Below are 5,201 nucleotides of genomic sequence, written 5' to 3'. Positions count from 1 at the left end.
TCCACCCATCCACCCGCCCTTCCATCCATCCACCCGCCCGTCCATCCATCCATCCATCCATCCACCCACCCACCCATCCATCATCCATCCACCCATCCTTTCATTTTTCCATCCATCCATCAAATCATCCATCCGTTCATTTTTTCTTCCTACCTTCATCCATCCATTTATTCAACCATTCATCAGTGGATGACTCAGGCCCCTTCCACCTCCTCCTTCCCAGTCCTGACCTGTATTCCAGGGCTTATTCCAGGGCTTGGCCAGAACTGTGTAACCGAGCTTATCACCCTACAAAGAGGTTACCAACCTTTACCAGAGGAGATTTTGGACTCCGTGAGTGCTAGGTCCACCCCAACAACTGAATAGCAGTCTGGTGTCAGCGGATGAGGCCCAGGGTGTGACCCCCAAGGCTCTGCAGATCTAATAGGGAGTCCTGAGGACTGAACCCCCCAAAGGCCCCAAGTCTACCCCGTCACGGGAGAGCAGGGGGGAACTTATGTTTTGTGTGGGCTGTGGTTCTCTGCCCTGTGTGTCCCTGAGTCTGATCATGCTCAGAGAGGTGGGTGTCGGTGAGGGAGGCTCATTCCTTGACACCTTGCCGCCCACCCCCCTGAAGGCAGCCCTGCACACTGGCTAGCCTCACATGGTGGCAGCTGAGGCTGGCCCCTAGAACACCTGACTGTGCCTCCTGCGGCCCCAGTAGCCCTCCCAATTGCCACCCCCAGGCAGACAGCCTGGTGCCCTGCACAGTGGGAATGACTGCTCACCGCTGGTTCTGGGTCTAACGCAGCGCCGTCCAGTAGAGCGTAATGTGAGCCACATAGGTCATTGTGGAATGTCCTAGAAACCACGTTGTCAAAAGTAGAAAGAAGCATAATAGTGTATGTTATTTAACGCGGTAGGTTGGAAATATCTTTTCAAGCCGGGATGGGGTGAGAGCTGCTTGTCTGCAGACGGTCAGCACCGGGACAACGTCCCTGACTGCTGGCGTGAAGGAACTGCATCTGAAAAACGTCAAACCTGATGAAAATCGTGTGTTTTACTTTATGTTTAACACAGGATTTCCATTCCGGCCACCGGCCAATCCTGGGACAGACAGCTGGGTGGGGCGTGGAGCTGGGGCACCATTTTCTGACCAAGCCCCTCAAGCATGGACTCCACTTTGCCTTCTAACCGTGGCACCTTCAAAGCAAGAGCGGTCGCTTGGCTTCCTGCGGCTGCTGTGCGCCCTGTGCCTCCTGGTTAGCAGGTCTCCGGCAGCAGCGTCACCGGCTGCAGGAAGCTCACATCGTCCGCAAGCTCTCCAGTCTCACTTGCCTTGTACTGTGGGGTGAACTCTGTTTGGAGGATGTGGCGTGGGGACCGGTTTTCATCAGTGTGCTGGCAGCAGCTTCCGTGAATTACCTCGGAACATCCTGGAGAGCAAAGACTCAGAAAGCGTGCCACAGCCGGGAGAGCCCACGGACTTATCACTACCAGCCCTGGCCTTGGCAGCGCTCTCCGACTCAGAGAAGCTGGTGAGTCACCTGACTCAGGGCGGTGCCACCCACTGTCAGGGTAACCCGGAGGCCGTGTGAATGTTTTTATAAAAGCAGGAATGATCATCGCAAACTGGAGCGCTGTGTCGGCAGGACCGGCCGCCGAAGGAGCAGAACCAGCCCCAGATGCCTCCTCCCGCCGGTGCTGTGAGCGCCAGGCAACTGCTGCCCTTGGCATCAGGGTGGGCAGGGGAGCTGGAGGGGTGGTGGGCCGGGTGCCCGCTGACCTTCTGGCCCTGTTCCATCCCGAATTAAGGATTAGTTACCCATCTCAGACCCAGGAGGGCCCCACGAGAGCTTCTCCCTCCAGCTGGTCAGCTGGGGCACAACTCAGACTGGAGGTCAGGCCTGGCCTCCTCGCCATGACTCAGACAGTGCCTCGGCCTTGGGGCGGCAGGATGAGCTACAGGACCATCCATTAAATTCGAATTTCAGACAAACAACAAATGGTTTTTAGCAGAGGTATGTCCTAAATACCGCAGACTCCGTTTGTCTGAAGTTCAGTCTGCTGGCCGTCCGTTATTGTTATTGTTATTTGCTGAATCTGGCCAGCCTGCTTTGACCCTGTCCAGGTCTAGCTCAAGTCAGGCCCTGGGGTCCTTCCAGAGCAGCCACTAGAGGGGCTGGGGAGGGGTCCACCCTGGAACATGCTCAGGTCTTCGGGAGCCCTCGTGGGCTCTGAGGGCCCCAACGCTGCTCCCAGGAAGGTAGGCAACTGGCGCATGAGCCCCTGTTGCGTGCTAGGTGCTGACCACGTGGCCCGAGGTCCCGCTTCCAGCCAGAGGAAGATGTTCAGCCTGGAAACAGCAAACAGGGTGCCTTCAAAGGGTGCAACAGTCAAGGAAAACAGTCTCCTGATGCAGGTCCAAACCACTGATGCTGCCAGCCAGCTGTGGCCCCAATAAACCAAAATGTGGGAACCCCAAAACCCAGGGCTTGTCCTTGGTCCCCTGCCTGTGCCCCCAAGGCAGGATCTTGGCATCTCTGGGATGGTGATTGTCTCTGCCCGGGAATGGCATAGCAGCCCCCCAGCAGCCCACTGCCACATGTAAACCATGATGATGCCATGTGACTCTGGGTGAGACCAGGGCTGTGGCCAGACCAACAGACTCTGAAGCATGGAGTCAAGCTGCGAACACAAGAGCAACAGCAGCCTGGCCATGTGCCCATCACCGCTGGCACCGGCCCCTCCTCTGCAGACAGGCGCCCAGAGCGCAGCGGTGGCCCTGGGACTTCTGTCCAAGGACGAGCAGCCAGTGTGGGTGATAGTCACTGCTCACCTCTGCCGGAAGAGTCTTCACGCCTGGCTTGGGGCAGGGGTGTTCCAGGACCCATCTCACTGCCTCTGCACAGCGAGCCTCCGAGCGGCACTGCTGCTGTTTTTAGGTGCCGTCAAGTCAACTTCAACTCATAGCAACACTACATACAACAGAATGAAACATGCCCGGTCCTGCGCCATCTTCCCAATTGTTGCTGTGCTTGAGCCCATTGTTGCAGCCACTGTGTCAGTCCATCTCGTTGAGGGTCTTCCTTTCTTTCAATGACCTTCTACTTTACCAAGCATGATGTCCTTCTCCAGGGACTGGTCCCTCCTGATAACATGTCCAAAGTATGGGAGACGAAGTCTCGCCATCCCTGCTTCTGAGGAGCATTGTGGGTGTAGTACTTCCAAGAGAAATTTGTTCGTTCTTCTGGCACTCCATGGTATATTCAATGTTCCTCACCAACTCCAAGATTCAAAGGTGTCAATTCTTCTTCAGTCTTCCTTATTCATTGTCCAGCTTTTGCATTCATATGAAGCAACTGAAAGCACCATGGCTTGGGTCAAGCACCCCTTAGCCTTCAAAGTGCCACCTTTGCTTTTGAACAGTTTAAAGAGGTTTTTTGCAGCAGATTTGCCCAATGCAATGCATTGTTTCATCTCTTGACTGCTGTTTTCATGGGTGTTGAGTGTGGATCCAAGTAAAATGAAATCCTTGACAACTTCAATCTTTTCTCCGTTTATCATGATGTTGCTTATTTGTCCAGTTGTGAGGATTTTTGTTTTCTTTACTTTAAGGTGTAATCCATACTGAAGGCTGTAGTCTTTGATTTTCATCAGTAAGTACTTCAAGTCCTCCTCACTTTCAGCAAGCAAGGTTGTGTCATCTGCATATTGCAGTCTGTCAAGGAGTCTTTCTCCAATCCTGATGCCCCATTCTTCTTCATATAGTCCAGCTTCTCAGATTATTTGCTCAGTATACAGACTGAATAAGTACGGTGAAAGGATACAGCCCTGACGCACACCTTTCCTGATTTTAAACCACACAGTATCCTCTTGTTCTGATAAAATGACTGCTTCTTGGTTTATGTACAGGTTCTGAATTTACATTATTAAGTATTCTGGAATTTACATTATTCATAATGTTATCCATAATTTATTATGATCCACACAGTCGAATGCCTTTTGCATAGTCAATAAAATGCAGGTAAACATCTTTCTGGTATTCTCTGCTTTCAGCCAAGATCCCCTAACATCAGCAATGATATCCCTGATTCCACGTCCTCTTCTGAATCTGGCTTGAATTTCTGGCAGCTCCCTGTCAATGTACTGCTGCAACCACTTCTTAATTATCTTCAGCAAAATTTTACTTGTGTGCAATATTAATGATATTGTCCAACAATTTCTGCTTTCTGTTGAATCACCTTTCTTTGGAATGGGCACAAATATGCTACATCCCCATTTTACAGATGAGGAAACTGAGGCTCAGAGAGGGGAACTGCGTTGCCGAGACCAGACCCAGCCCAAGCCCCTGCTCTGAAGTGAGAGCTGGGCTTTGTCTTGGTCTCCTAGGTCTGCTGTAACAAGTCATCACAAAGTGGGTGGCTTTAAAAAACAGAGATTTATTTATAGTCACACAGTTGTGGATGCTGGGAGTCGGAATGCAGGGTATTGGCAGGGCCACACTCTCTCGGAAGGCTCTAGGGGAAGATGCCTCCTTGTGTCCCTCAGCCTCTGCAGCCCCGGGCGTTTCCTGGCATTGCTCGGTTTGTAGAAAGATTCTGGCATGTGTGTGTGACTCTGTCTCCATGTCTGTCCTTCTCTTTGAGAAGACCACTCAAAGGACCAGGACTAGACTCCCTCTGCTCTGGTACAACCTCCTTAAAACCAGTAACAAAAGGAAAACCCTCTTCCCCGAATGAGGCCACGTTCACAGGTACTAGTGTTAGGACTTCAACACCTTTTCGGGGGCAGAGTTCAACCCATAGCACTCTTTAACCTTTGCAGGAGACTGTGCTCAATGTTAAAATCCAAAACAACTGAGAGGTTTGAGATGCTGCCTTTTTAAGTCACCTGAGGGACTGGTCTGGGGACCCCATGAGGCCCTCTCAGCAGAGCCCCTGCAGACATGCTGAGCCACCCACAGTGCACTGAGCCCCTGCAGTGTGCTGAGCCTCCCAGCAGAGCCCCTGCAGCACGCCGAGCCCCCCCAGCAGAGCCCCGCAGCACTCTGAGCCCCTGCATCGTGCCGAGCCCCCAGCAGAGCCCCGCAGCACACTGAGCCCCTGCAGCGTGCCGAGCCCCCCAGCAGAGCCCCACAGGACACTGAGCCACCTCACAGCAGAGCCCCGCAGCACACTGAGCCCCTGCCGCGTGCCGAGCCCCCCAGCAGAGCCCCACAG

At 53.2% G+C, this 5,201-nt stretch overlaps 1 protein-coding gene across 1 annotated transcript in view; it reads left to right on the top strand.

Annotated features, from left to right (window-relative positions):
- NTSR1 (neurotensin receptor 1) overlaps positions 1 to 5,201 on the top strand; it is a 48,717-nt gene that overhangs the window by 40,654 nt on the left and 2,862 nt on the right. The window lies entirely within an intron of this gene.

Source organism: Trichechus manatus, unplaced genomic scaffold (assembly GCF_000243295.1).
Source record: "Trichechus manatus latirostris isolate Lorelei unplaced genomic scaffold, TriManLat1.0 scaffold00008, whole genome shotgun sequence".
In the NCBI taxonomy this organism is placed as follows: domain Eukaryota; kingdom Metazoa; phylum Chordata; class Mammalia; order Sirenia; family Trichechidae; genus Trichechus; species Trichechus manatus.
Note: the sequence above shows the minus strand (reverse complement) of the source record. Positions and strands in the feature narration are given on the sequence as shown.